Source organism: Suricata suricatta, chromosome 14 (assembly GCF_006229205.1).
Source record: "Suricata suricatta isolate VVHF042 chromosome 14, meerkat_22Aug2017_6uvM2_HiC, whole genome shotgun sequence".
NCBI classification, from domain to species: Eukaryota; Metazoa; Chordata; class Mammalia; order Carnivora; family Herpestidae; genus Suricata; species Suricata suricatta.
The window spans coordinates 7,675,452-7,693,578 of NC_043713.1; the positions used below are offsets into that span (position 1 = coordinate 7,675,452).

The 18,127-nt window shown below is 40.5% G+C and overlaps 1 protein-coding gene across 1 annotated transcript in view; it reads right to left on the reverse strand.

Moving 5' to 3' along the window:
* Positions 1–18,127, reverse strand: part of DOK6 (docking protein 6) — a 349,658-nt gene that overhangs the window by 135,981 nt on the left and 195,550 nt on the right. The gene's annotated exons all lie outside the window — the stretch shown is intronic.

Consider the following 18,127-nt stretch of genomic DNA (forward strand, 5'->3'; position numbering starts at 1 on the left):
GGCGCCTGGGTGGCTCAGTCGATTAAGCATCCAACTTTGGCTCAGGTCATGATCTCACAGTTTGTGAGTTCGAGCCCCACGTCGGGCTCTGCGCTGACAGCTCAGAGCCTGGAGCCTGCTTCAGATTCTGTGTCTCCCTCTCTCTCGGACCCTTCTTTGTTCACACTCTATCTCTCTCTTGTCTCAAAAATAAATAAATATTAAAAAAATTTTTTTGAAGTAGACTAATTTAATCCAGCAGAGAATGAAGGAAGCTCAAGTAACCTAGTAAATTCTTTTTCTTTGATTCCATTTTCCTGGAAAAAAATGTTCCCACGTTTACTATGAGTACATAGTTTTGTGCCCTTAGTAATGTAAAATACATTGCTTCACTAACATTTGTGATGGTTTCCATTGGTTCACTAACATTTGTGATGGTTCCATTCCAACACCATTTCAATGTGAAATAGCTAAAACTGGCCCCCCTGAAATGACTTTTTAAAATGTTCACCTTTGTGAAATAATTGTATGAGGCAGGTGTTTTAAAAACTCTCTTATGTCACCTTCTTACTTAAGACCCTACCTTTGGTTTTTACTGTTGGGAGCACCAGTTTTCAGGCATTAGTGTGCATCAGAATTACCCAATGGGTTTGCTTAAACGTAGATTACTGGGTGTCCTCCCCCATCTCAGTTTTGATACGGTAGGTCCAGGCAGGTCCTCTCAGTTTGTGTCTCTGCTTGTTTCCAGAGGATGCTGCCGCTGCCGCTGCCCTGGGGACCCCACTTTGAGAACTGCTGATGTGCACAACCCATTGTAGAGTAATGCCAAGCAGTGGCATTAGAGAAACTCCGAGCGATGCTCTGAAGGTGGGACCGTGTTCCAGTACAACAAACCAGCACATTTAATTCAAAGCTCTTTAATTTCTGCTCAGATAGACTAATCCTAGCTCAACGGGTTCATGACTGATCTGGCGGGAAAGAGTTCTTTGCCAATGGGAACAAAAGTGAGAGGCCCAGGAAGAAAGGAGGTTTATGAAAGTTTTCAATTCATCAAGGTATGTACGCATATTCCAATTATGTTCTTTATTATTCTTATTCTTATTTTTATTTTTATTTGAGAAAGAGACTGTGGGGGGGAGGGGCCGAGGGAGGGGAGAGAGAGAGAGAGAGAGAGAGAGAGAGAGAGAGAGAATCCTAAGCAGGCTGCACACTGCTAGCCTGACAGAGGGCAAGGTCCCCCGACTCTGGGATCATGACGTGAGCTGAAATCAAGAGTTGGACGCTCAACTGACTGAGCCGCCCAGGTGCCCGCCAACTATTTTCTTTTAAGGTAATCAACAATAACAGAACACTGTTCAAGACACACTAAACAACCCATTTCTAAGCACCCAAACAAATTAGAAAAGAAACTAGCTGTTTAGTGTGTGCTGCTGAAATGAACACAGAAATTAGCTGTTTAAATGATAATAGCCTAAAACATGAATAAAAATTCGACTAACATTAAATCTTGTGAAGACTGCTGAATGTGTGAAGAGCTAAATATTTTAAGAGTTTACATAAAAATATTAGATTAAAATGTATTCAGACATATGGAACTATAAAATTCCAGAGTGGAAAAAAAAATTCCAAACGCAGTGCCCATGAGATTGTATTTTGAGAAAATTTTGGTTCATGTAATGGCTGACATACGAGAAAGCGTCATTTAATTTTAAATGGCCAAAAACAATAGCAAGGTGAAGTATTTGCAAAACTGTATGCCCAACAAAGATGCTTCTTACTATTATTGAATCTGCTGTTGCATTTACAAGGGCATTTCTACTCTAGGCATGGATTAAGAGGTCCAAAGGAATAGACTATGCCTCAAAAGGCCTGGGACCAGAGTTCAGTTGGGGACCAAGGGGACTACAAAACAAGGTCTGGTCAAGTTGAATTGGCCAACGTCTGGCAAGAAAGGGTAGCTACACTCAGAAGAAATGATTCTGGAAAAGGCATAGTGAGACTTGGGCGATGTGTGCAGGCTGAGTGGGTCATCCGTCCTGGGAAGGACAGAAACCTTCCTTCTCAGCCAGTGGGGTTGTAAATCGATCTGGTTTGGGGCAAGAACCTTCCAACTATAGCTCTTAGCTTGAGCCCGACTGGTGGAGGCACGTGGCCCATGCAAGGGGCTGTCAGAAGCGGAGCATCAGATACATTTTGTTTAACATTTTATTTGTTTTTATTTTTTAAATTAATTTATTTTGAAAGAGAGAGTGCCATCTGCACTGTGCCGTCTACATGGAGCCACACATGGGCCTCAATTCCACGACCCTGGGATCATGACCTGAGCCCAAATCAAGAGTCGGATGCTCAACCGACTGAGCCGCCCAGGCGCCCCAGATCCGAGATGCAAGTTTCTAACAGGAAGCGATATGTCCTCTAGTGAGTAACGGAACACAACAGGATGATGAGCTCTCTGACCAGTTTCTTGATAATTTCCACCTTGTAACAGAGCAGATGGAAAACTGGTTTTAAGGGAAGAACCACACTAACAACAAGCACAGGTGCTCCCTTATAATTAACTGGAGCACTTTTTTAATGTTTATTTTTGAGAGAGAGTGCAGGTGAGGGAGGGGCAGAGAGAAAGGGGGTCAGAGGATCCAAAGCAGGCTCAGCGCTGACAGCAGAGAACCCAAGGTGGGGTTTGAACCCACGGACCAAACCAAGAGATCATGACCTGTGCTGAAGTCAGATGCTCAACTGCTGAGCCCCCCAGGAGCCCGTGGAGTATTCTTTAAAATACAGGCTCTGGGAATTCAGGTATTAAATAATTTTGTGTGTCTAGTACCTAATGAACATTCAGCCCATTGTGGCTGCCTGAACATAAAATGCATCTTTTGTGTATTAGTTACTGAGACTAAATTCGAGAAATGTCTGTTGGATGCCAATTCATTCCTTCTTTTTCAAAGGATTCTGGAACATTTTACTTGTTAGCTGATTGCAGGACCCTCCTACACCCTCCGTCCATCCCACTTCTCCGGCTACTCCAGAAGTTGTGGAACTGAAGGTGGGGGTCAAAAAAAGGATGAAACGTGGAACTGACTAGACCTACGTACTTGGAAACAAAGAAATCTGTAAATTTAACACCTACCTGGTGCTCCACAGGAAAATGTTAAATTATATAGTAACTTCAGCTAAGTGGGTGAGTGTGAGCCCCTACACTTTCACCTTCTCTTCCTTTTAAATTCCAAGCATAGCTCAAAAGATGAAGCCCCACGAAAATAAAAGAATTCTTTTATTCTTTGTTGACATCCCCAACTTTCTCATTTTCAATTCCAGCATCTTCCAGAGAGTAGAGGCTTATATATTTGTTGAAGTTCATTAGTGAAAATGTGTATGTATTACTTAAATTAAGTAACTTTAAAAAAGTAATAATTACATATAATATACATATAAAATAATTACATTTATGTAAAAGCTGGTTTGTCATGACTAGCTACAAATAATTGCTTAATTTGTTTATAATTCTGAATTTCACTTAGTTGTTTGTATCAGCCAATGAGTCCCTAAAATAAAACTAACTCTCTATGCAACTTCCTGTTCACAGTAACTTTAAATACTTAACTGAGATTATTGTACAGCAAAAGAATTAAATTGTTTTTTTTCCCAAATATCATGTGATCAGAAAAGCCGCTATTCATGGAAAACATTTGTTTAAATTAAATTTATTACCACAGCTGGCTCATTAAAATATCCACACTTTGTTGTCTCATCAAATGTGGAAAGGTATCTTGTCTAGTGGGTGATTTTTATCTTCCTTCTTACATGACCATCTTGACTATCCTGCCCTCAGATTTATAGTGGTGAGTTTGCGTCTCCAAACTCAAGCTGTCCCCCGAACTCTCTTGGGCACGGTGCCAGCCTGGGTGGCCCCATGGGGATGGGCAAGCTGGGGGGGTCCTTCTCCCGATTTGGCAAGCCACCCAAATTCCGTGAGTCATTCTGTTTCTCCTATTTCCTGCTGCTTAGAGGGAGAGGTGTTCCTCCTTCCTGCCTTCCTCCTATGAAAGACCTTCAAATATTCCTCTTCAGTTAATCTTCCAGCCTGATCTTTAGCAAGTCTTGGTACTTTTCACCCACCAGCCACTGCTCTGGGGCTGCAGAAAGGTTCTCGGACAGCGAGAAGGCCCCAAATCTGCTCTATACTTGCCAATTGTTACACAGTAATTCAAAGCATGAAATGTTAATATTAGCACTAAATTAATAAATAGTTCACTAAGTATTATTTAGTCCTAGGACCAGAGCCATTGGTCTAATATTAGGCATCAATGAATAAATCCACGGAAATCCGATATTTGAGAAACTGACCAAACGCTGTGGGGTGTGGAATTTAGTACTTCATCTCAGTTTGGAATCTAGGTTCACCCCATGGTTTGATGTAGTGAGCCTTGTTATTAGGAGTCATGTGAAGTGTTAAGGAATTAAACAGAACTAGCTATTACCCAAGATCATTCTGAATTTTATATTCTTATCTCCACCTTCCCGTAATATTGGGATACTGTGGGGGTCAGCCTTCAATTTCGGCAGCTTTAGGAAAGGAGCCGCACCCAGAAGGCAGATGTTTGCACATTTAGGCACATCCTGATGTCTGTATACGCAGATACACCAGCAGTGAAACTAAGCACGATTTATACTCATCGAAATGTGTAGAACTCTTCAGAAATTGTGACTTCATTTCTACCACAGTGCTGAAATTTGTCAAAATGTATTTTATTACAACGTGACAGAATCAGTTCAGTCACCAGATGCCCTCTGCTTAATGGCCACTGTGAATTGGAACCTCTGTATTTCTTCAATCAACTGGCGGGAATTAAAACAAAACAGCAGCCATATTTTCAAATCTCCCAGCAATTAATTTAATTCCTTTCTCTCCTTCTTTCCTTCCTTCCTTCCTTCCTTCCTTCCTTCCTTCCTTCCTTCCTTCCTTCCTTCTTTCATTCCCTCCTTCCTTCTTTCCTTCCTTTTCTCCTACCTTCCTTTTCCTCCTCTCCTCTCCTCTGTTCTTCTCTTCCCCCTTACCTTCCTCTCCCCTCCCCAACCCCTCCCCTTCTCCCCTTTTCTCTTTTCCTCTTCTCTCTTCACAAAAAAGTGACTGTTGACTGAATATTATCTACATTTTCAAGTAAATCATGTTCACTCTAGGAGGCAATTTTAAAAATAAACTAAATTCAACTGCTATTATACCTTCCAGAGGTCATCTTTGTTAAAGTAATAGTGTATTAAAATATACAAATAAATTCACATACAATTGTGATTATACTGAATATAAAGTATATTGAACTCTTTGTATTGTACTTATTAGTAGAATTTTCAGATGCTATTAAACATTCCTTGGGGTTATAATTTTAATGAATACATAATATTCCACTGTATAATTATGCCATATTTTATTTAAAATGATTTACTTGACGAATATGAAAGTTACTCCAACTTTATCTAATATAAATTAGGCTGCAGTAAAATAATTAACTTTTAGCTCAATTTGCTGAATGATTCAGTCATTCACAGTGAGTCATAGGGTTTACTTTATTCTTATACATAAGTTTCGGGTCACTTTAATATCCTTAATTATTAGCTTACATTGGGCACTAAAATCTGAATCATTAGATTAAATGCCACAAACTCTCTCAAGAATCAGACAATGCCAAACTGATTTCCAGAATTTCCTTACCAGTATATACTCCAATTAAAATATCCATTTTATATATTAATGAATATAAATTTCCTTTGCCACAGTTTTTTAAAATTGAGTATACTGTTACTCATGTTGTTTGTGGTAATTTTATATGCTAGAAATTCTCCCTACCATGTTTACAATAAAGACTTCATCTCAGATTTTCATTCATTTTGTTTATAATATTTATGTAAGCCCAGAAAGTGGAAAATAGTTTTCTTTAATTTTTCAAATAAGTCCTTTGTTATTGAAAGAAACTTAATATTCTCCTACATTTTTCATAGCAATTTTAGCATTTTATTTTTTATATTAACTGGCATACCAAAACATAATGAAATGTTCATATGTTACTTATAATGTCCTTTCGGTTTTGACAAAGGCACATGAAGGTACACAACTTTTCTGTGCCCCAGAATGTCCCCATATCCCACGCCCCCAAAACAACTACTGGTCTGATTTCTACCACTGTAGGTTATTTCTGCCTGTTCTAGTAGGTTCTTGTGAGCTAGGAACATCCAGCTTCAGCACATCACTAATTTATTCCCAGTTTGTGACTTTCCATTAAAAAAAATTGTTTTAATGTTTATTTATTCTTGAAGGAGAGAGAGAGAAAGAGCATGAGTGGGGAGGGGGGAGGGCAGAGAGAGAGGGAGACCAGAATCCAGAATCGGAAGCAGGCTCCAGGCTCTGAGCTGTCAGCACAGAGCCCCAGGCGGGGCTCAAACCCACGAACTGTGAGATCATAACCTGAGTCAAAGTCGGACACTGAACCGCCTGAGCCACCCAGGTCCTCCCATATTTATTTCCTTTTTAATTATTTTTAGGGTTTATTTACCTATTTCAGGAGAGAGACAGACAGACAGAAAGAGTGACCCAGGAAGGGGTAGAGAGAGAATCCCAAGCAGGTTCCATGGAGTCAGTGCACAGCCCAATGCAGGGCTTGAATTCACAAACCATGAGATGACCTGAGTCAAAATGGAGAGTGAGACAATTAACTCACTGAGCCATTCATGCACCCCATCTTTTTAAGTTTTTAATAATACTTTTTTGATAAGCATAAGTTTAAATTTTGATGAAGCCCGAATTATTTCTTTTTACAGTTTGGTTTCATTATTTTATATAAGAAATCTTGTCTTATCTCAAAAAGTTCTAACCATCTTAAATTGGTATTTGAGTCTAGTGTGAGGTAGGTGTTAGGTTCATTATTTCCAGTATGGATATTGAGTCACTTCACTTCTTAAAGAAATTTTCCTTTTCTCATTGCAATGACCAATAAGCTTGGGAAAAAGGATTTTGGTTTCCTTGTCAAAAATTCCTAATCCCTATATGTATGGACCATTTTCTTTCCATTCTGTTCCACAGACTTCTTTGTCTATTGTCTGCCTTCACTGCCGTCAGTTACCAAAAATCCCGGAATTAGAGAGGGCATCCATTCCAACTTGGCTCTGTCTTTTCAAGGCAGTTTGGCGAATCTTAGACCTTTCTGTTCCAAATGTATTTTGAAATTGCCTCATCAAGTTCTAAGAAAAATGCGTGGCTTCTAGGATTTTTACTGGGATTGTGTCAAATCTATAGACTAATTTGAAGAGAACTGACATGTTAACAATATTGGCTATTGCAATCATAAACACAGTTTACCATTCCACTTATTTAGATATCTTTTAATTTCTCCCAACAATATTTAATTTTCAGTGTAGAGGTCTGGATATATACTTTGCCAATTTTATCCCTGAGTATGTGATGGGTTTTGATGGTACTGTAAATGTTATTTTCATATTTCATTTTGTAATTGCCCATTACTAATATATATGGGTGTATGTATATATTATCTCTGTAATATTCATACATACACCCATATATACAAATTTTTGCATATTAAATTTTTATTCTGAAACATCACTGAATTCACTTTGTGAGAGGTTTTTTTTTCATTAATTCCTTAGGATTTCCCACATACACAATCTTAGCTCCTTATTCTTACCCATTTTTATGATTTTATTTGTTTTATCATCATAGTACAAAAATCAGAACATTAAGGAGAATAAATAGAATACTGAACAGAATTGGTGAGAGAGGATCTTTGTCTTATTCCCAATCTTATGAGGAAAGCATTCAATGTCTTCACCTTCAAAAATTATATTTTCAGAATGATCTTCATTTGAGAAAGTCCCCTAGGATTCCTGCCTTTTTTGAGAGTTGTTTTCATAAGTGAATATTGTATTTTATCAAATGCTTTTTATGAATCAATTATAATAGCCATATTCTTTCTTTATTAATATAGTGAAACATACTGATTGATTTTGGGAAATGTTTGCATTTCTGGCACATACCAATTTTGATCCCAGTCTGTTATCTTATAATACTTCAGTATTCCTTTGCTAATTTTTAGAAGGACTTTGTACTTATATGTATGAAAGGTATTTGTCTGCAATTTTCTTTTCTTATGCCTGGTTTTAGCATCTGGGTTACAGTAGCCTCATAAAATGAATTGTGGAATAACCCATCCTCTGCTTTCTGAAGAAGTCTGCATAGGACTGATATGGCTTCTTCGTTAAAGTCTGAACAGAACTCAACATGCAACTATGTGGGACTAGGGTTTGTGTACAGAAAGTTGTATAATAATAACTTTAATTTCTTTAGTGGATGTAGAGCTCTTTAGATTTTCTATTTTTTCTTGAGTCAGTTTGGGTAATTTGAATCTCTCTTAAAATTAGATTATTTGTAACCCAACATGAGAAAGGCTACATTTTATCTTATTTTATTTTTAAAGTTTTAAAAAAATATCCATTTATTTTATTTTATTGAGAGACAGAGAGAGAGAGAGAGAGGAGGGGCACAAAGAGAGAGGAAGACATAGAATCTGAAGCAGGCTCCAGGCTCTGAGTTGTCAGCACAGAGCCTAACATGGGGCTTGAACCCATGACCAGAGCCTAAGTTGGATGCTCAACTGATTGAGCCACCCAGGTGCCCCTATTTTTAAAGATTTTATTTGTTTATTTTTGGAGGGAGAGGGTGAGTGTGAGCGGGGAAGGAGCAGAGAGAGAGAGAGAGAGAGAGAGAGAGTCCTAAGCCTGACTGCCAGTACAGAGCCCAACAGTTCAAACTGATGAATCATGAGATTATGACCACAGTTGAAATAAAGAGTCAGATGCTCAACCAACTGAGTCACCCAGGTGTCCCCAAAGGCTACATTTTAATCAGCGCCGCTGGTGTAGTGGTATCATGCAAGATTCCCAAAGACTACATTTTAATAAAAAATAACATGTTAAAATTTATTATCAATTTATTGTCAAATTATTAATGCTTTGTTTATATTGCCTTATTTTATTTTGTACAGTTCCTAACCATTTCCTTTATTATTTTAAAAATAGTTTTATCCAATGAAGTCCCAAGATCTAAATTATATATTAGATTTTACTTACAGATGCTATAATCAGAGATAATATTACATTGTTTCCTTTATGGCAGATGGAAGTTAAAAACCTATCCTACAACCCTCTTCCCTCTAATTGTAACATCTGTTATGACCTGAGCCCTGGGAAAGATACCGTGACTACTGGGATTTTAAATGGTGCTCAACAAAAAATGTTGAGCTTTACAAAATATATTAAGAAACTGAAAAGCTGAACATTGATGATCAAATATCCATTTCAAAGAGATTTGGAAAAGAAGCTGCAAATAAACCCCAAACTGCGAAGCAACTCCTAGGACATGAGGGCAGAGATTAATACAATTTAAAACAATGAAAAGAGGTCTAGCAAACAGGCACATCTCTGAATATGCTTATAAAGAAAGAAAAAGCCAAACATAACTAATACGAAGTAAAAAGGGACTGTCATTACAGTGTGGACAGGTATTCAAAGGTAATATAAGAATGTTGTAATTCAATTTATTTCAATAATTCTGAAACTTTGCAAGAAATGACTAAACCATAAAACCACTGGTAGATTCTTTTGAAGCTAATTAGAATTGAGGGTAGACACAAGTTTTCAAATTTTAGTGCACGTTGGGGTCACTGAGATTGTTAAAATATAGCATCCTAGAGATGCTTCCTTTGTAGGTATGGGCGGGGGCCCAGAATTTTCTCGCTTACAAGTCACCTGATGTGACTGTGATGGAGATGCTCACTTGTGTCCCAGACACAGTTTCCTGCCAAGCACCTGGGTCCCATGCTGGCTTTTACTTAATCCTCACAACAGCCTGATGAGACACATACTGTCATGTTCATTTTCAAGAGCTGAGATTTAGAGAATTTCCATAACTTGATCCTGGTCCCAGAACTTAGAAGTGGAATAGAACTCGATGATACACTGATTTTGCTTCACTCCTTTTGGTGACCAGGTTCCGTGCTGGACTTTCACACTCCGTGCTACTTTGTTTTACTGTGAAAGGAGAAAACTGGTTCCTTAAAACTTGGCTCTATCAAAAAGTGAAACCTCATTAGTATATATTGATTCATTTAAGGTTTTGTTTCCTTTTGGGTTATGTTTGGTTCCTGTCAAAGGAAGATTCATTTAATCTGGTCTCTAGTCGAAGTTCAATCTCGGAACTTTCTTGCCTCGTCACGTAGGCTGGATTGAGACAGTCACAGGAGCCCACAGAGGAAATGGGAGTCCTTTGATCTGGTTTCCTGTGACACAGCGACTTCTGCTCCCAGAGAGCGTCAGGAGTCCAGTGCTGGCCGGCAGAACTCGGACACCCCCTTCAGGGCACAGTGAGTTTTCAGACCATTGAGGCTCTGTCTTCCTACACCTCTCCGGGCTCCGCTGACATCTCTCCACTCTTCTTCCCATGCTTGTCATCAAGCCAAATACGGAAAATCAAATCCTAGTATTTACTCTTGAAGAAATATCCAATTTTCATGAGGGGCCATCAACATGTATCTCTGTCCACCCAAACTCCCACGGAGGGGGGCGGGCCGGGCATTTACTTCTTGCTCTCCATAAAACTTATTTTCAAAGTCTCTCTTTTCTCCTTGCCTGCGGCTGGGAGATACCAGTAATTCTGGATTCATCATTCTCCCCTCAAAAGCCTTTTCTGTCACATAACTACACATGCTTTTGGAATCCGCATCCTTGTTCTGTGTTTGGACAGGGACTGTTTCCAGGAAACAGGACAGAACTCTCTTGGTGTTTCCACATAGGTCTTCCGGCACACATCTCACTTTGCCACGACATGGCTACAGTCTGACAAGTGGATCGTTGTGATTGGGCAATGTGGTGAGAGAAGCACTTATAGGTTCCCTGCAGCACTTACTGCAAAAAGAGGCGGAAATACATACGGCATTGGCCTTTATTCCTGGGTAGTCGAAGACCGCCAAATGGGGAGGGAGGTAGTTTTCACCAGCCTTGTTAATTACGTATGTGTCTCTGTCCGACCCATAGTGAAATTAGAGCAACGCACAACAGGCTAGGCAAACAGCGTGGTCCGTTCCGGACCGTAGATGGCACACAGGAATGTCATCTTCTTCCTGCTGGGGTGACGTTTCCCATCACATTCGCCTTTCGGTTTTAGATAGATATCCCCTCTGCTGCCTATCCTGGCATTTTCGATGTGCCTCACTTATTGTAAGTTCTACATGTTACGTGTAGAACACGTAGGTACACTGAGCTGGGGAAATGTAACGATATACGAAGTTAAACAAGATTTTTATTACAGGGCATCTCAGCAGCTTTGCTCCGGGAATGCATATGGTGCCCGTCACACAGACTTGGTATTAGTTTCCCTGGGCTACCGTAGCACTGGGTGGCCAAAGACATACATTTAGTGTCTCAAGTTCTAGAGGTTAAAAATCTGAAATCAAGGTGTTGGCTGCTCTGGGCAGGAGAATCCTTCTCAGTTCTGGCTCCCAGTGCTTTCTGTCCATCTTTGACCTTCTTTGGCCTATAGATGCATCACACCAGTTACATGACCATCTTCTTGCTGTGTGTCTCTACATCATCTTCCCTCTGAGCACGTCTGCCCCATCCAAATTTCACCCCTTTCTAAGGCTGTGTTGTAGGGCCTATTGGATGAGGGTTTATTTATTTACTGACCTCATCTAAATTGGGTTACCTTTGTAAAGTCCCTATTCCCAATAAGGTCACATTATGACGTACTGAGGGCTAGGATTTCAATAGATCTTATTTTGGGGAGAGGGCACCTCAGTCCACAGCCCTGCTATACAGTGTTATCTAGTTTTAAATTCACCCCAGTGATAACCTCATTGCAGAGAGCATACAGTAGCAGGAGTTGTGGTAGAATTTCCTGGAACTCACTTTGGGAAATACTAAGTTTTGTGGATGGCATTTTAAAGGTTCAAACATAGGTGCATCCAGGCTCTTTTCCCTATGTAAAAATGGCTTTGCTTAGGGTTATTCTACGGACAAAAATAAATGAATCAATAAACTTGGAAAACTTTTCATTGCTGGTTATAAAGAAAATGTATAAGAGTGAATATGATTTATCCCAGATCACTTTTGAAAAATTGGGGAAAGACTTAAAAATAGGAACAAGTGTATTGTTCCTGTGGTCCTTGTTTTGTTGTTAACTGGTCATTTTCCACATGAGAAAAGTCCTGTAAATAAATATCGGCTTTAACTATTGATGGGCATTAAGAATTTCAGACTCGACTGATTGATAAAGCTCATTTGGGGGAATAAAAAGCGATGAAAAAAGGAAGGTATGCTGTTCTGATTAGAATTGACCATACCTATACCACAGCGTTTCTCTCTTTTTAAAAATTTTTTTCAATGTTTTCATTTATTTTTGAGAGAGAGACAGCATGAGCAGGGGAGGGGCAGAGAGAGAGGGAGACACAGAATCTGAAGCAGGCTGCAGGCTCTGAGCTAGCTGTCAGCACAGAGCCTGATGCGGGGGCTCGAACCCACAATCTGAGTTCGTGACCTGAGCCAAAGTCGGATGCTTAACCCACTGAGCCACCCAGGCGCCCCATTTTATTTTTATTTCAGCATGTACTTTTATGCTTCAGATGGAAGATTGGATCATCTTTTTTCTCAGTTCTTCACTTCCTCTCATGTTAGAGCAGAGGTTCTAACGCATGTGGTGGCCTCCCATGGCAGGTGCAGCGTCCTGCTGGCCTCCTGCCTTTGGGTTTAGCCCTAGGATTGGCTTTGGCCAGTGGAATCATCAGTGGACGTGACACATTCGGAGGCTTAAATTGTGTTGCAGGTTTTGGCTTTCTTTCTTGCCCTATTTTCTGTTTTGAGAACATGCCTTGGGTAGCCATTCGTGTAAGAAGGGTAAGGGACACTGGAAATGGAAAAGACACGGACACCGTGTGCAGCTTGGCATGAATCTCCGCAGCCCGCCTGAGTCAGCAGAATCCCAGCCAACCCAGCGAGGCACGAACGGCAAAGATACACGTCCTGGTCTGTGCGATTGAGAGTCTGTGTGACCAGTTACACAGCATTATTTTTAAAAACAACGGCCGATGCGCCTTATTTATAGGTTTGTCTCCCTCACAATTCTGTGAGCTTCTTAAAGGTAATGATCATATTTTATATAATTCTACATTTCCTCAGCTTTGTTCTTGCATCTCATAGCCTCAAAAATGTTTGAGGGAGAATACTGAATGACTGAGTGACACACAAGCGTGTCTGAATGGAATGTAAGCAGCACGGTCACTATGGCAACCCCGGGAAATAATTTAGCAGCAACACTGGCATGCTGCTTTGGTTCTGGGGGAAAGTTCTGCACATCCTTCATCTAAAGGTAAAAATTTGGACCAATTCTGGTCCATTCATAAGCAGGAACACTAGTTTCTAGATAAAACCAAACCTCCAGATGTGACTCTGCATTAACAGATGGCAGAGTCTGAGCTTATTTTCCATTTGGTCCCTGATGGCCTCTCTTGCCCCAAGAGCAAATTGGACACACCCTCCCAGTCCACTTACAATAACTGCAGGAATTTCTTACAAGTGCACTGCTTCTTGGTTATGATGCTTCCTTCTGCTATTCACGATTAATATGTAAACATCTGTTTTCTAGAATTGTTATTCTGTACAGTGAATCCTTTATAAATAACCATTATTGTAACTCCATACATTCTAAGGTCAGCATAGAAGATCGTAAATATTCCCAAAAGACACAGAGATTCTAGAAGTCATAAGCATTTTAAGCTCAAAATGTCTACTTGATATGCTCTTTCTTTTGGCAGTATTATCTGAAATCTGAGAATCAGCGTGTGTGTATGTGGGGTGTGTGTGTGTGTTTACTTTACCTTATACCATGTGGGATTCTGAGTCGATGTGAAAGCAAGCAGCTGACAGCACTAGATAAAGATGATTATAGCAAAGAATTTAATCAATAACCACTTTTATCTCCTCAATACACATGACACCTTTAAAAATTATTTGCACAAATGTTTATTCTTAGCTACTCTCAGAGTAAATAAGATCGTGCTGTGTGAAAAGTTAGAAAAACATTAGAGGAGAAGGAGCAATTCTGAATGTCAAAAAAAAAAATGCCGTGGTCCAGACTGAGCAGTGCGTCTTTCCGTGAAGGCGGGACGCCACAGGGTCACACCAGACACCAGAAGGTCATTTTTGACATCGATTCTGGAGGTATACGTATCTCATCTCTTAGGAGAAATTTCAAGTTAAGTCCAAGCACATCACCGATAAAATGGTAAAATGATGTTTCTTAGGAAGGATAAATTGTATAATTTAGTACCAAAATGCCTTAAGAAGAAAAACTGAATCTTTAATGACAAATCGTTCAAATCTGCACATGTTAATGTCTTCATACCTGTATTAGGAAGGGAAGGTTATTTTAGGAAGGGTTATACTGGGAGAGTCTGCAGTAGAGATTGCAAGCCATGAAGGGACATTTTTTTCAAGTTTATTTATTTTGAGAGAGAGAGAGAGCATGCGCATGTGTGTGCAAGCAAGCAGGGGGGAGGGGCAGCCAGAGTGAGTGAGAGGAGAGAGAGAGAGCGAGAGTCCTAAGCAGTCCCCAGGCTGTCAGTGCAGAGCCCAATCAGGGTTCAAAGTCACAATCTGTGAGATCATGACTTGAGCTGAAATCAAGAGTCAGATGCTTAACTGACTGAGCAAATCAGGTGCCCCGTAAGGACATTTTCATTTTATTTTTTAAAGCTTATTTATTTATTTTGAGAGAGAGAGACAGGGAGAATGAGAATGAGCCAGGAGGGGCAGAGACACAGGGGACAGGGGACCCGAGGCAGGCACAGAGCCCAGTGTGGAGCTCAAACTCATAAATCATGAGATGGTGACCTGACCCTAAGCCAGACGCTTAACCAACTGAGCCACCCAGGCACCCCTTGAAAGGGCAGTTTTAAAAAAGATTATTTTAAAAAGACTTTATTAGCTAGCTAAGACAGTAAATATGTCCCTGCATGTAGTGAAATGAACACATGCGCTGTCTTGGGAACAGGTGTGTCCTGAACCATGTAGGGGCCCGAGGGAGGGGGCTGGCATTAGCTGAAGGGGCACTCTTAGACTTTCCCAGGAGAACTCCTGGTATGGATTTCAAGGGGATCCGATAATGGAATTGGCATATTTAGAGCAGAAGTCTGTTGATCAGGAAATGAGAAAATCGGAGTATTCAAGCAACAAACTGTGTCGATCTGTGTGTGTGTGCGTGTGTGTTTCTCTCCCAGGCAGCAAGGGTGTGTGTGTGTGTGCACGCACACGCACTTAGGAAAGACGGCCCATTTCCTTAAAGGGTACCATATACTTTAAGGGGGTCATTTAAAAGAACCAAATACTACCTTCTCTAAATAATTGCTCATAAATTTCTAAAATATATTTTTAAAAGCACATGTATCCCTTTGTATGAAGTTTGGATTATTGAACAAAATAAAACTGAGAAAGCCATTATGCATGTTGTTATAATTTCAATTCTTCAGTAAACACAGGAGTTAATTTTGATTTCTTTGTTTTTACTTGTGCTTAAAGATACTTGTGCCTCTTTAAGATCGGATTAAGCACGAGACTTAGTCTTTATTTTACATCACCTCATTAACATCATGAGCTCGTTTTCACTCATTAGGAAACAAAATCAGAAGAGTTAGTAACCTGTCTGAGCTCAGTAAAGGGCGTAGCCCACATTCAGACCACGGCCTGGAAAGTTCACCCGCAAGTCTGTGCCTGCTTGGGCTGCATCTCTTGTGCCGCAAACTGCTCTGACGTTAATATGAAATTAACAATAAAATCATAATAAGCCAACGTAGTACGATATCCATTATCCCCCATGGAAACCATATCCAACCCCAAATCTTTAAAGGAAAAGCATACGACTCCCACAAAATGAGCCCCCCAATGGTGCTCCCACCCACTGGACCTAATTTAGTCACTTTCTCCACAGCCCCGTTATGCAGTACTTGATGAATGTTTATCAGTAAGAGTTTTCCCTTCTTTCCTTAAATGGTGGGTGAACGGCGTGCTTTAAGCTGCACAGTTGTGGATGTTGGGTATGTAGCACAGTCTCTCAGAAAACAGATCGGGGAGATAAAATAAATCCAAGGCATCGTGGGAGAGCAACTGGAATATGAGTTGGAGACTGGACGAGGGATGGCGGAAATGCCTGTGTGGCTTCCTGAGAGCCAGCAGCATAGGGGAAGGTGTTGTGCCTACGTATGTTTGCGGCCAATTGACAGGGGAAACTCGTTTTCTTCAGGTTAGCGACAACCGACACATAAGACACATAATGGTTTTTCATGGGCTGCATCGACAGTGATGACCCTGAGCCTATGGTCCGTCATAACAAGGTCAGGATCACTAAGTACTCTCCTGTGCGCTTGAACCTGTGCTATCTAACTTATAAGCCACAGACCATTCCAGAATTTCTTTTTTTTTTAAGGTTTATTTATTTATTTTGGGGGGACGGGGCAGAGAGAAAGGAAAAGCTCAGAGAGTCCGGCGCAGGGCTTGATCTCACAAACATGAGCTCATGACCTGAGCCGAGATCAAGAATCGGACGCTCAACCGACTGAGCCACCCAGATGCCTCTACAGAATTTCTTTTTAATAATTAGTGTCATGTTTCACCAAGTCTCTCAACCTTTTCAAACACACTATCAAAAATTAGCAACATGGAAAAGTTTCTAGTTTCACACTATGAGGTCATCTCACAGTGATCATTATAATTATTTTTAGAAATGAGGAAAGAGGAGATCGTTACATGATCTAATTTCATCATTTAGCGGTGTTGGTCAAGAACATGCAGGGGGTGCTTGGGTGGCTCCGTTGGTTGGGCGCCGACTTCGGCTCGGGTCATGATCTCACAGTTGGTGAGTTCGAGCCCCAGGTTGGGCTCGCTGCTGTCAGCACAGAGCCTGCTTCGGATCCTTTGTTCCCCTCTTCTTCTGTCCCCCACCTCCTGCTCACATTCTTTTTAAAAAATAAATAAAACATTAAAAAAAAAAAGAACATGCAGCATAGATTCTTAAGAGACATCAGAAATGCCTGCTAGGTTAGAGAACGGTGTAGTTAACCAAACGATGTGTATCACATAAACCTCAATTTTGTTGTGCCTCATTATTTCATCCACTGTACCTGCATACTTAGAGTATGCTACGGCCTGAATTATGCCTCCCTAAAATTCATGTTGCAGTTCTAACCTCCAAGGTGAGAGTATTTAGAGATGGAATCTTGGGGCGCCTGGGGGGCTCAGTTGGTTAAGCATCCGACTTCGGCTCAGGTCATGATCTCACAGTTGGTGGGTTCAAGCCCCGTGTCGGGCTCTGTGCTGACAGCTCAGAGCCTGGAGCCTGCTTCAAATTCTGTATCTCCCTTTCTCTCTGACTCTCCCCTGCTTACTCTGTCTCTCTCTGTCTCTCAAAGGTAAATAAAAAACATTAAAAAACAGAGATGGAATCTTTGGGAGTAATTAAGTTTAGATGAGGTCATGCGGGGGCCCCCAGGATAAGATTAGCACCCTTAAAAGAAAAGACCTGAGAGACCTTTTTCTTTCACTCCTTCTTAGCCAGACGGGGGCCCAACAAGAAGATGGCCCTCTGCAAGTCTAAAAGAGGATGCTCACTGGAAACAGACCCTTAATCTTGGGGTTCTTGCTTCCAGAACTTTAAGAAAGTAATTCGTGTTGTTGAACGCACCCAGTCCATGGCAGCCTGAGCTAAGATATTAGCCAAATTCCCTAAAATCTATTGATAAGTAGCGTGACAAACCAATTCATTAATGTAGACTCAAAACCTACAACAACTCTCAACGGAGATAATATATAAGTGTCATACATTCAAAACCATATATATATATCGACATCCAAATGGCCTACAGACACATAAAACGATGCTCAACATCACTCATCATCAGGGAAACACAAATCAAAACCACACTGAGATACCACCTCACACCAGTCAGAGTGGCTAAAATGAACAAAGCAAAAGACTACAGTTGTTGGAGAGGGTGTGGAGAGATGGGCACCCTCCTACACTGTTGGTGGCAATGTAAACTGG